A 14,453-nucleotide genomic window follows, 5' to 3' on the forward strand; every position below is an offset into this window, starting at 1 on the left:
TATATCCATCCTGCCCTGCCTATCTAAGGTCTTCGAAAGCCAAGTCAACAAACAGATCACTGACCATCTCGAATCCCACCGTACCTTCTCCGCTGTGCAATCCGGTTTCCGAGCCGGTCACGGGTGCACCTCAGCCACGTCAAGGTACTAAACGATATCATAACCGCCAGTCGATAAAAGACATTACTGTGGCAGCCGTCTTTCATCGACCTGGCCAAGGCTTTCGACTCTGTCAATCACCATATTCTTTATCGGCAGACTCAGTAGCCTCGGTTTTTCTAATGACTGCCTTGCCTGGTTCACCAACTACTTTGCAGACAGAGTTCAGTGTGTCAAATCGGAGGCATTGTTGTCCGGTCCTCTGGCAGTCTCTATGGGGGTACCACAGGGTTCAATTCTCGGCCGACTCTTTTCTCTGTATACATCAATGATGTTGCTCTTGCTGCGGCGCGATTCCCTGATCCACCTCTACGCAGACGACACCATTCTATATACTTCCGGCCCTTCCTTGGACACTGTGCTATCTAACCTCCAAACGAGCTTCAATGCATACAACACTCCTTCCGTGGCCTCCAACTGCCTCTAAACGCTAGTAAAACCAAATGCATGCTTTCAACCGTTCGCTGCCTGCACCGCACGCCCGACTAGCATCACCACCCTGGACGGTTCCGACCGTAGAATATAGTGGACATCTATAAGTACCTAGGTGTCTGGCTAGACTGCAAACTCTCCTTCCAGACTCATATCAAACATCTCCAATCCAAAATCAAAGCAAGAATCGGCTTTCTATTCCGCAACAAAAGCCTCCTTCACTCACGCCGCCAAACTTACCCTAGTAAAAACTGACTATCCTACCGATCCTCGACTTCGGCGATGTCATCTACAAAATAGCTTCCAATACTCTACTCAGCAAACTGGATGCAGTTTATCACAGTGCCATTCGTTTTGTTACTAAAGCACCTTATACGACCCACCACTGCGACCTGTATGCCCTAGTCGGCTGGCCCTCGCTACATGTTCGTCGTCAGACCCACTGGCTCCAGGTCATCTACAAGGCTATGCTAGGTAAAGTGCCGCCTTATCTCAGTTCACTGGCACGATGGCTACACCCACCTGCAACACGCGCTCCAGCAGGTGTAATCTCACTGATCATCCCTAAAGCCAAAACCTCATTTGGACGCCTTTTCCTTCCAGTTCTCTGCTGCCTGCGACTGGAACGAATGCAAAAATCTCTGAAGTTGGAGACTTTTATCTCCCTCAACAACTTAAAAAATCTGCTATCCGAGCAGCTAACCGATCGCTGCAGCTGTACATAGTCCATCTGTAAACTACCCACCCAATTTACCTACCTCACCCCCCATACTGCTTTTATTTATTTACTTTTCTGCTCTTTGCACACCAGTATCTCTTCTTGCACATGATCATCTGATGATTTATCACTCCAGTGTTAATCTGCTAAATTGTAATTATTCGATTTATTGCCTACCTCATGCCTTTTGCACACATTGTATATAGATTCTCTTTTTTTTTCTACCATGTTATTGACTTGTTTATTGTTTACTCCATGTGTAACTCTGTGTTGTCTGTTCACACTGCTATGCTTTATCTTGGCCAGGTCGCAGTTGCAAATGAGAACATGTTCTCAACTAGCCTACCTGGTTAAATAAAGGTGAAAAAAAAAAAAATCAAAAAAAAAAAAAAATCATGGAACAAACTGCAGATCCAACTTAAGTTAGATACTCTGGTGTCCCTTGCCCATTTTAAAATGCTTATGGAGGATCAATATGATGTTGTCTGTGATTGTTTCTGTTGAATTGTGTATGTTTTGAAATGTTCTTGTCTGTATGTCTAAAACTGTACATGTCAACATGTTTACACAGGCACAGCGTAAAAGAGATCCAGGTCTCAGTCTGTTTTCCCTGTTAAAATAAAGATTAAAAAAAAAAAAAAAAAAAAAAGGGCCGTGGTCAGTGAGGTGACCAAGAACTCGATGGTCACTCTGCCAGAGCAACAGAGTTCCTCTGTGGAGATGGGAGAACCTTCCAGAAGGACAACCATCTCTGCAGCACTCCACCAATCAGGCCTTTATGGTAGAGTGGCCAGATGGGAGCCACTCCTCAGTAAAATGCACATGACAGCCCCCTTGGAGTTTGCAAAAATGCACCTAAAGGACTCTCAGACCATGAGAAACAAAATTCTCTGGTCTGATGAAACCAAGATTGAACTCTCTGGCCTGAATGCCAAGCGTCACATCTGGAGGAAACCAGGCACCACTCATCACATAGCCAATACCATCCCTACGGTGAAGCATGGCGGTGGCAGCATCATGCTGTGGGGATTTTTTTCACCAGCAGGGACTGGGAGACTAGTCAGGATCGAGGGAAAGATGAATGGAGCAAAGTACAGAGAAATTCTTGATGAAAATCTGCTACAGAGTGCTCAGGACCTCAGACTGGGGCATAGGTTCACCTTCCTACATGACAAGACAATGCAGGAGTGGCTTCGGGACAAGTCTCTTAATGTCCTTAAGTGGCCCAGCCAGAGCCCGGACTTGAACCCGATCTCTGGAGAGGCCTGAAAATAGCTGTGCAGCGACGCTCCCCATCCAACCTGGCAGAGCTTGAGAGGATCTGCAGAGAAGAAAGGGTGAAAGTCCCCAAATACAGGTGTGCCAAGCTTGTAGCGTCATCAAATCAAAATTTGTTGGTCACATACACATGGTTATCAGATGTTATTGCAAGTGTAGCGAAATGCTTGTGCTTCTAGTTCCGACAGTGCAGCAATATCTAACATGTAATCTAACAATTCCACAACTACCTATTAGTATGCGCCCGGCCCGCCACAGGAGTCGCTAGAGCGTGATGGGACAAGGACATCCCCTCCCCTAACCCGGACGACGCTGGGACAATTGTGCGCCGCCCCATGGGTCTCCCGGTTGCGGCCGGCTGTGACAGAGCCTGGACTCGAACCAGGATCTCTAGTGGCACAGCCTTAGACCACTGCACCACTCGGGAGGCCCCACAAGAACTAGCTAATACACACACATCTAAGTAAAGGAATGGAATAAGAATATATACATTTAAATAAATGGATGAGCATTGACAGAGTGGCATAGGCAAGATGCAATAGATGGTATAAAATACAGTATATACATATGAGATGAGTAATGCAAGATATGTAAACATTATTAAAGTGGCATTATTAAAGTGACTAGTGATCCATTTATTAAAGTGATTTCAAGTCTGTATGTAGGCAGCTGCCTCTCTGTGTTAGTGATAGCTGTTTAATAGTCTTATGGCCTTGAGATACAAGCTGTTTTTCAGTCTCCTGTACTGACCTCGCCTTCTGGATGGTATCGGGGTGAACAAGCAGTGGCTTGGGTGGTTGTTGTCCTTGATGATCTTTTTGGCCTTCCTGTGACATCAGGTGTTGTAGGTGTCCTGGATGGCAGGTAGTTTGCCCCCGGTGATGCGTTGTGCAGACCGCACTACCCTCTGGAGAGCCTTGCGGTTGTGGGCAGTGCAGTTGCCGTACCAGGCGATGATACAACCCAACAGGATGCTCTCAATTGTGCATCTGTAAAAGTTTTTGAGGGTTTAAGGTGACAAGCCAAATTTCGTCAGACTGCTGAGGTTGAAGAGGCGCTGTTGCACCGCCTTCACCACACTGTCTTTGTGGGTGGACCATTTCAGTTTCCACCTTCTCCACTGCTGTCCCGTCGATGTGGAAAGGGGGGTGCTCCCTCTGCTGTTTCCTGAAGTCCACGATCATCTCCTTTGTTTTGTTGACGTTGAGTGAGAGGTTGTTTTCCTGACACCACACTCCGAGTGCCCTCACCTCCTCCCTGTAGGCTGTCTCATCGTTGTTGTTAATCAAGCCTATTACTATTGTATACACTGCAAACTTGATGATTGAGTTGGAGGCGTGCATGGCCACGCAGTCGTGGCTGAATAGGGAGTATCTTCATACCCAAGAAGTTTCTCGGCTGTAATCGCTGCCAAAGGTGCTTCAACAAACTACTGAGTAAAGGGTCTGAATACTTATGTAAATGTAGTATTTCAGTTTGTATTTTTTTTAAATTAATTTCCAAACATTTCTAAAAACCTTTTTTTTGCTTTATCATTATGGGGGGGGACTATTTAATCAATTTTAGAATAAGGCTGTAACGTAACAATGTGGAAAAAGTGAAGGGGTCTGAATACTTTCCGAATGCAATGTATTTCAACTTTCATGCTACACAAAGATAAAAAGCATACATTTTTCTAAGGTAATATAAACTGTTAGTTGGATTTATTGCACCTTTTACTGAAATGGTTGTTCCAGTTTAGATGGTTTAGGTAGTCTCATGTATTCATCTTTCTAACCCTGGCAGTCATTCTGAATGCAGATTGTGGGTGGATAAAGGTTAACATTTTTGGATGTTCCCAGTCAGGCTGGATTCCAATAGGAATTAGACATCACTTTGCACTCCAGCATAATGTGACTTGATTCTGGTTTTACGGGTGACCAGCATATGTTTCTAAAACACAACACAGGCTGGTCACCAGCGAAAACACAACGAAGGCTGGTCACCAGCAAAAACACAACGAAGGCTGGTCACCAGCGAAAACACAACGAAGGCTGGTCACCAGCAAAAACACAACACAGGCTGGTCACCAGCGAAAACACAACACAGGCTGGTCACCAGCGAAAACATAACTAAGGCTGGTCACCAGCTTATGCTGGCCTGTGCTGTTTTTTCTTTCAACAGGGAAGCTCAAATCTCAGTGCAGTAAACATGCCTCACTCCTACCCCCCAGTAGCACGTGGGAGTGGAGTGGTTGGTGCTTAGGTCAAAATCACCTAATCTTTTAATGCTGCTTTCAGAGTCAACTCATTTTCTGCCTCTCTCACCCCCTCTCGCTCTACCTCCCACTCTACTCCTCTTTCGCTCTCTTTCTATATATATATATATCTCTCTGTGATCTACACTCTAGAAAAGAAGGATCTAGAACCTAAAAGGGTTTTTTGGCTGTCCCCATGGGAGAACCTTTTAAGAGCCCTTTTGGGTTTCAGGTAGAACCCTTTTGGGTAGAACCCTTTCCACAGGATTTTACCTGGAACCCAAAATGATTGTTCCATGGGGATAGCAGAAGAACCCTTTTGGAAACCTTTTTTCTAAGAGTTTAGTCTGTTAACTTACTGCCTGAAACAGACAACAAAACCTCCATACAGTTTAAACGTGTATATCTAGTAATTTCTCTCTCTCTCTTTCTCTCTCTCTCATTTCTCACTCATTTCTAACGAGTGGATGGACCCAATCAATTAAGCCAAGACGAACAACAGGAGCTTAGGGTTGTGCAATGTAAGGAGATTCCCATCATCATCATTCACACACAGACATACACACAGACATGGAAGTGCACACACACACACACACCAGGCTACACAGGCACACACAGAATAGTGATGTTCGTTGTTACCTGGTCTGTGCTTGGCGTGTCTGAAATATCGTTCATACTTCGGCTTTGCGCATGATCTGAAACATCACATCAAAAACACGTGTATCAAAAAAAAACACACACACACACAACAATTAGTACTCCACACAAATTCACCTCAAGTTAGCAATCTTCTCTGTCTTCTCTGTGTGTGTACAGTTTAGAGTTTGTTTAGTGGGTGTTTAATTTTTACATTGAGTAGAAAAGGCACTATCCACATGAACAATTATAACATGATATAAATACTGTGGTATTATTATATTTATATACTATAGTATACACACTGTAGTGTTTTTGCGGACTTTACTGTAGTAATTATTCACTGTAGTGTTTTTGCACAAAAAACACTACATCATATGGACAGTTTATTGCATACAGACCCACGTCTGACGAGACCCACGAAGCAGGGAGAGCTCTGACTACACTGGTCTGAAAAGGAGAATGTATGCAATATTCCTGCAGAAATTGTACAACAGGTTTGATTTGTTTTCAACAACAACAAAAATTCCCCTCAGGGTTGAGGCCTCTCTTGTTTGGATTTAAAAATCCAACCGTTGTAATGGAAGGGTGTGGTGCTCAGGGGGTGGTGCTCAGGGGGCAGTGCTCAGGGGGCGGTGCTCAGGGGGCTGAATGAGAAAGACACAGAGGAAAGCACCAGTAAAAGCTCAGCCCCCTTCATTATTGACGCATTGTGACGAGAACATCAACGAGCCATTCCATACTCTGAAGTCAGGAGGACTTTGAGAGTTAGGTGTTAGCTAGACTAGGATTGGACCCCCCTGCGCTGGCCGTACACGGACCGTATGTTTGACACCCCTGTAGTATTTACTGTAGTGATTTTGTGGAAATTATTGTAGTAGTTACAATATTGTTTTTTGTTTTATTATCTTTGACATAGAAGTGAGGGCTTTCTCCTCGAGGAAACCTACTGGACAACTATTAAAAAAGCAAATTTTCCATAACCTGTAAGTAGGTAGGTCTGAACCTCTTTTCTATAACCTGTAGAGAACACAATATATGGTCTATAATTGGCATATGGTCTCGTGGATAGCACAAATTGGGCCATGGGGGAGGGGAATGGACAGGGTGTATGCAAATGACCTATTAGCAAATCAATACAGTGTGTAGTATAGTATTCTACAGTTTACTACAGTGTACTACTGTACTTAATGATATAGTAAGTACTACACGATCGAGGGATACTACAGTGTGTCTCATACGGACAAATAACATATACAGTGGGGAGAACAAGTATTTGATACACTGACGATTTTGCAGGTTTTCCTACTTACAAAGCATGTAGAGGTCTGTAATTTTTTATCATAGGTACACTTCAACTGTGAGAGACGGAATCTAAAACAAAAATCCAGAAAATCACATTGTATGATTTTTAAGTAATTAATTTGCATTTTATTGCATGACATACGTATTTGATACATCAGAAAAGCAGAACTTAATATTTGGTACAGAAACCTTTGTTTGCAATTACAGAGATCATACGTTTCCTGTAGTTCTTGACCAGGTTTGCACACACTGCAGCAGGGATTTTGGCCCACTCCTCCATACAGACCTTCTCCAGATCCTTCAGGTTTCGGGGCTGTCGCTGGGCAATACGGACTTTCAGCTCCCTCCAAAGATTTTCTATTGGGTTCAGGTCTGGATACTGGCTAGGCCACTCCAGGACCTTGAGATGCTTCTTACGGAGCCACTCCTTAGTTGCCCTGGCTGTGTGTTTTGGGTCGTTGTCATGCTGGAAGACCCAGCCACGACCCATCTTCAATGCTCTTACTGAGGGAAGGAGGCTGTTGGCCAAGATCTCGCGACACATGGCCCCATCCATCCTCCCCTCAATACGGTGCAGTCGTCCTGTCCCCTTTGCAGAAAAGCATCCCCAAAGAACGATGTTTCCACCTCCATGCTTCACGGTTGGGATGGTGTTCTTGGGGTTGTACTCATCCTTCTTCTTCCTCCAAACACGGCGAGTGGAGTTTAGACCAAAAAGCTCTATTTTTGTCTCATCAGACCACATGACCTTCTCCCATTCCTCCTCTGGATCATCCAGATGGTCATTGGCAAACTTCATTGGCTTGAGCAGGGGACCTTGCGTGCGCTGCAGAATGGTTTTCTTTGAGACTGTGGTCCCAGCTCTCTTCAGGTCATTGACCAGGTCCTGCCTGTAGTTCTGGCTGATCCCTCACCTTCCTCATGATCATTGATGCCCCACAAGGTGAGATCTTGCATGGAGCCCCAGACCGAGGGTGATTGACCGTCATCTTGAACTTCTTCCATTTTCTAATAATTGCGCCAACAGTTGTTGCCTTCTCACCAAGCTGCTTGCCTATTGTCCTGTAGCCCATCACAGCCTTGTGCAGGTCTACAATTTTATCCCTGATGTCCTTACACAGCTCTCTGGTCTTGGCCATTGTGGAGAGGTTGGAGTCTGTTTGATTGAGTGTGTGGACAGGTGTCTTTTTATACAGGTAACGAGTTCAAACAGGTGCAGTTAATACAGGTAATGAGTGGAGAACAGGAGGGCTTCTTAAAGAAAAACTAACAGGTCTGTGAGAGCCGGAATTCTTACTGGTTGGTAGGTGATCAAATACTTATGTCATGCAATAAAATGCAAATTAATTACTAAAAATCATACAATGTGATTTTCTGGAAATTTGTTTTAGATTCTGTCTCTCACAGTTGAAGTGTACATATGGTAAACATTACAGACCTCTACATGCTTTGTAAGTAGGAAAACCTGCAAAATTGGCAGTGTATCAAATACTTGTTCTCCCCACTGTATATATATATTTCAATAAAATAGAAATATATTTAAATGATTTTAAAAAAATCCAAAATCTAAATAAATCAACTAGACACTCACACCTCACAACCTTCTCTACCCCGACATTAATGTTGAGTCTCTATTGGCCCCTGCTCTATTGGCCTCTGCTGCTATGGAACCCTGACCTGTTCACCAGACGTGCTACCTGTCCCAGACCTGCTGTTTTCAACTCTCTAGAGACCGCAGGAGCGGTAGAAGATACTCTTAATGATCGGCTATGAAAAGCCAACTGACATTTACTCCTGAGGTGCTGACTTGCTGCACCCTCGACAACTACTGTGATTATTATTATTTGACCATGCTGGTCATTTATGAACATTTGAACATCTTGGCCATGTTCTGTTATAATCTCCACCCGGCACAGCCAGAAGAGGACTGGCCACCCCTCATAGCCTGGTTCCTCTCTAGGTTTCTTCGTAGGTTTTGGCCTTTCTAGGGAGTTTTTCCTAGCCACCGTGCTTCTACACCTGCATTGCTTGCTGTTTGGGGTTTTAGGCTGGGTTTCTATACAGCACTTTGAGATATCAGCTGATGTACGAAGGGCTATATAAATACATTTGATTATATTTGATTTGAATACCGGATGAAAACAAAGTGGAGCGAGCTTTCAGGTCGCACGCCCCAACCACAACAGTACACTAGACTCGACCCTCGTTCTGAACAGCCCTACTTCTTCATTTCTCAAAGGAAAAACATCAACCAATTTCTAAAGACTGTTGACATCTAGTGGAAGCGATTGGAACTGCAAGCAAGTGCCTTAGAAATCTCGATCCATGTAGAAAACCATTGAAAAGAGAGTGACCTCAAACCAAAAAAAATCCTGGATGGTTTGTCCTCTGGGTTTCGCCTGCCAAGTAAGTTCTGTTATACTCACAGACATAATTTTAACAGTTTTAGAAACGTTAGAGTGTTTTCTATCCAAATCTACCAAATATATGCATATCCTACCTTCTGGGCCTGAGTAGCAGGCAGTTTACTTTGGGCACACTTTTCATCCGGATGTGAAAATAGTGCCCCCTAGCCTTAAGAAGTTTTTAAACAAGTAATTTTTTTCATTTCACTTCACCAATTTGGACTATTTTGTGTTTGTCTATTACATGAAATCCAAAATTAAAATCCATTTGAATTACAGGTTGTAATGCAACAAAATAGGAAAAACGCCAAGGAGGGTGAATACTTTTGCAAGGCACTGTATATGTACACGTTGTTAAAATATATGTCAATATATAATTTTTCTGTATGGGGTCGTATAGTATTCTACAGTATACTACAAAATTCTATAGTAAGCACTACACGATCAAGGGATACTACAGTGTGGAGCATAGTATTTATTCTACAGTATACTACAAAATTCTATAGGAAGCACTACACGACCGAGGGATACTACAGAGTGGAGAATAGTATTCTACAGTATACTACACAATTCTATAGTAAGTACTACATGAAGGATACTACAGTGGGAAGTATAGTATTCTACATTATACTACAGTTTACAACAGAATACTATAGAATTCTAAACTGTAGTATTTTTATATGTGGGATAGTAGACATCTCCAACCCATCTTTGTGGTTAAATATAGCTTTAGCTATTGTGTGAATGTGTGTCTGTGTGGCCGATTAGACCTAATGATCATTACCCACAAAGCTGATTATTGATGTAGGGACAAATTAAGTTGCAGGGAAAGAACAGGAAAATACCTCGGTTAGGACACACACACACAAACTAATCTTGTTCACCCTACAAACTCCAAAGACACACTGTGTACTGGGAGCTCTTGAAAGTACTGTGTGACCAAAGCTTGCACGCAATCACACACAGTAATCCAACATACTGTGTCTCTACTGGTTTATGAGGTTAGATATGTCAATTAAAACACCTATCTCTATGAGGATCATAGATAAGAAAAAGGGTGAAAGAGTATTAGTTTGTATGTATACGTGAGTGTTAATGGATCCGTACGTTGAGTGTGTGTGTGTCTATGTGTCCGTGCTCTTGAGTGTGTGTGTGTGCGTGTACACTCACGCAGGCGGGCAAGGCTGCCTGACTTGGCGCGTAGGTCTTCTGTAGAACGATGGAGGCCAGAGGCTGAACTAGGACTACGACTGAAGTTAGTACGGCTGGCATTATGAACAGACTGGGGACTACGGCCTAGAGAGAGAGACGGAGTAAGGAAGGAGCGAGGGAGGGAGGGAGAGAGAGAGAGAATGAGAGATAGGAGAGAGAGAAAAGAGAAAGGGATGGAGTGAACAAGATAGATGGTGAAGGTGTTTGTTAAAAGAGGAGAGAAATTATTATTTTTGTTTCAGTAAAATCAGCATGATAAGAGATGAAATCAACAAGATCACTCAACACATACACACACACATGCACGCAGACCTACAGATGCACACACACACTCACTGGCGGGGCAATTGTTTGATTTGCCCATGTCGGCTAGTGAGCGATGCATGGGTTTCTTATGCTGGTGGCGATGTTTCCGTAGCAACACGAAGCTGACTTTCTCCCTCAGCTCTGGACCAATCAGACCATCAGCTACCTGACGATCCACAATGTCATCTGGGGTCAGGGGTTAGAGTTCAAGGGTCAAACATAGAGAAACAGAGTGAGATATAGAACAGACGGGTTGCAGGTGTGACTGGTCACAGTGAGATCAGAGTGGTCTCAATTCCAGATCAACCCCCTATCCACTTCAGAGGAGGCTGCTGGGAGTGGCTATAGGAGGACGTGCTCATTGTAATGGATAGAATGGAATCAATGGAACAGTATCAAACATATGGACCAACATGTTTGACTCCGTTCCATTAATTCTATTCCAGACATTGCAATAAGCCCTATAGCTCCTACCACCAAACGCCTCTGATCCACATCCACCTGGCCTATCAGAGGGCAAGATGGAGCTTTACTATATTGCTTACACCTATCAAATTTTCTCAGATCTCCACAGGTGCACAGGAACTATGGGTTGATTTTAGAAGGAAACATAGCCTGGGTCACACTAACCTAACCTAGCAGGCGTAAAATAAGTGCCTGAAACTAAATCCCCTACATATTGGTCTTGACAATAAGAAGAAAAACTGTCGGGGGAGGTTCTCTTCTCCACTGTTCAACCAATCCAGTCAATTTGGAGGAGGATGGAGTGTTATCTTGTTAACGTCCAAAAGTGGAAGTCTCGTCACAGGTTCTCTTTCCATTTCCCCTGAAAACCGGAACATCAGGTTGTTGGGGACTTGGCAGAGGGTCACACAGACACACACTCACCCACTATCTCTGGCAGGGAGTATCCCTCCAGATCCAGCAGTACACTGCCAGTCTGTATACAGGTCCTCAACTCAAACAGACTGTGGAGGGTCAAGGTGGACACATGGGGCTTACTCCACCTCTCTCCTCCCTCCTCCACCTTCTCCTCAAACTTCACCCACCTAGAGAGAAGGAGCGAGAGGAAGAGAGACAGAGAGATAGAGAGCGACACACACACTGAAAAGAGAGTAAGGCAGAGAGAGCAGACAGGAAAATGCTATAGAGGCATACGAAATACTGTCTGCTGGACTCAAATATGACAATTTCCCGTTTCTTCAAAAGCCAGAGGGTGTCGTTTTTGTTTCACCGCTTAATTCCCTTCTGGCTCTGCTGTGTATGCATGTGTATTATTGAATGTTTGACATATTGATTGATTAGTCAGCTGGTTTATTGCCTCCCAGCCTGTGACCTTGAGGGATGCTGGGATTGACCTCTAACCCCCAGAGTCATAGAGGGGAGTCAGATGTAGCCCACTGTAGGGCTCTGCTGCTAACACTCTTCTAATAAAACTATCTACAGGTCCCCTACTGACACCTCCCCCAAATCCCACCCAAAGCCCCCCAACAATCCCAAACTATAGAGGGCAAACACTCCAGGGTGGAAACACACAAGGGTTGAAGTGTGTGTTTGTGTGTGTGTGTACCTAGCAGACTCTTTCCACTCCATATCGTCTCCATCGTGTTGCAGTGTGTCCATCTCTGTGAACAGAGTGGGCGTCGGCAAGTCATCATCTTCACCCAGGATGTAACGCAGCCTCTCCGCCGCCGGGGACACTGGGAAATGGAGTTCAAACACAAGAGAAGAACTATCAAACCAAAGAAATAGAATTAGAAAATCTACTGTATGTATCGAACACTTTTACTTACAGTGTGTGTGAGTTCTGTATAGGATATTCTACTTTGATGTACGGGGGACAGACAGTTGCTGCAGCTTTGGATTGTCATGACAGTGTGTACTAAACCATTTACTCAGACAAATCAGACATTTTATAGAATGTGTGTTTATTTGTTTATCTATTTGGAACTCTTTGTAAAATGTATAGCCTGCAACTGTAACTGAATAGAACTGGAAAACTGTAGTGTTCCTAAGACTGTCTCAGAATTTCCTGTCGGTGGAACAAAACCTATTAACATGCTCCTAGCCCAGGGCCATCACACCACTCGTCTGCATGGGTGTGTGTGCTGTATGTGTGTCTGCGTGTGTCGCTCCTCTTCTGATGGTCCTAGCTTACTTTGATCCTGTGTGAGTTCCCTTCCACCCTTAACCCAAAACAACCACTAATCTCTGATGCTCTTACCCCTGTCAGTCACAAAGTCCCAGTGAAAGCTGGTAAATAAATACCCCCCTGATCCATCTAATCCCCACTTACCCCTCACCCCCTTTATACAGGCAATGAATAACCTCCCTCCTTTCTGCCCCCCCACCCGGTCCATACATTGATTCCCTGAAATACCAAATGACATGTGACTGATACATAGCACAAACATCTGCATACATACTGTACACACTTCACACAATATACTCTGTAAATTAGTGTGGTGTGCTGGTGTGTTTGCATGGTATTTCACTTTCAGAACCCATATCTGTGCTACGGTTTGAGGATAAGAAGTGTGTGTGTGTGTGAATGTGTGAAGTGTGTGTTTGTGTGTGTGTGTTGTTCTGCTCCTTGGCAGCAGTAGTTTTTAATCCCAGTGGTCTGAGGTACAGGAGCTCACAGACAGACAGGAGGGAGGGAAGGGTTGGTATGTAATGTATGCAATGTTCCTGATGCAAGCCAGAAAGATAAGTCACGAGCTTGATGATTTTCATCACTTTGGTTCCGGATTGAACAAAACCCACACAAAAACGAAGCAAGTATTTGATATGATTCTGTTAATCTCTTTGTCGCCTATAAAACTATTGGTATTGGGTTGCTAACATAAGCGTCAAGAGTCAGCGCATGTTAACAGCACATGGACAGACCCTGTCTCTAAGAGGGTTTACTGAGGACAGACAGACCCTGTCTCTAAGAGGGTTTACTGAGGACAGACAGACCCTGTCTCTAAGAGGGTTTACTGAGGGACAGACAGGCCCTGTCTCTAGAGGGTTTACTGAGGACAGACAGACCCTGTCTCTAAGAGGGTTTACTGAGGACAGAGACACCTGTCTCTAAGAGGGTTTACTGAGGACCAGACAGACCCTGTCTCTAAGAGGGTTTACTGGAGGACAGACAGCCCTGTCTCTAAGAGGGTTTACTGAGGACAGACAGACAGACCCTGTCTCTAAGAGGGTTTACTGAGGACAGACAGACCCTGTCTCTAAGAGGGTTTACTGAGGACAGACAGACAGACAGGCCGTGTCTCTATAGGGTTTACTGAGGACAGACAGACCCTGTCTCTAAGAGGGTTACTGAGGACAGACAGACAGGCCGTGTCTCTAAGAGGTTTACTGAGGACAGACAGACAGGCCCTGTCTCTAAGAGGGTACTGAGGACAGACAGACAGGCCCTGTCTCTAAGAGGGTTTACTGAGGACAGACAGACCCTGTCTCTAAGAGGGTTTACTGAGGACAGACAGACCCTGTCTCTAAGAGGGTTTACTGAGGACAGACAGGCCCTGTCTCTAAGAGGGTTTACTGAGGACAGACAGACAGGCCCTGTCTCTAAGAGGGTTTACTGAGGACAGACAGACAAGCCGTGTCTCTAAGAGGGTTTACTGAGGACAGACAGACCCTGTCTCTAAGAGGGTTACTAGAGGACAGACAGACAGGCCCTGTCTCTAAGACGGGTTTACTGAGGACAGACAGGCCCTGTCTCTAAGAGGGTTTACTGAGGACTGACAGAAGACCCTGTCTCTAAGCA

At 44.4% G+C, this 14,453-nt stretch overlaps 1 pseudogene; it reads right to left on the minus strand.

The window, feature by feature from the left end:
- LOC111960887 (electrogenic sodium bicarbonate cotransporter 4-like) overlaps positions 1 to 14,453 on the minus strand; it is a 57,114-nt pseudogene that overhangs the window by 31,692 nt on the left and 10,969 nt on the right.

Source organism: Salvelinus sp. IW2-2015, linkage group LG4q.1:29 (genome assembly GCF_002910315.2).
Source record: "Salvelinus sp. IW2-2015 linkage group LG4q.1:29, ASM291031v2, whole genome shotgun sequence".
NCBI lineage: Eukaryota > Metazoa > Chordata > Actinopteri > Salmoniformes > Salmonidae > Salvelinus > Salvelinus sp. IW2-2015.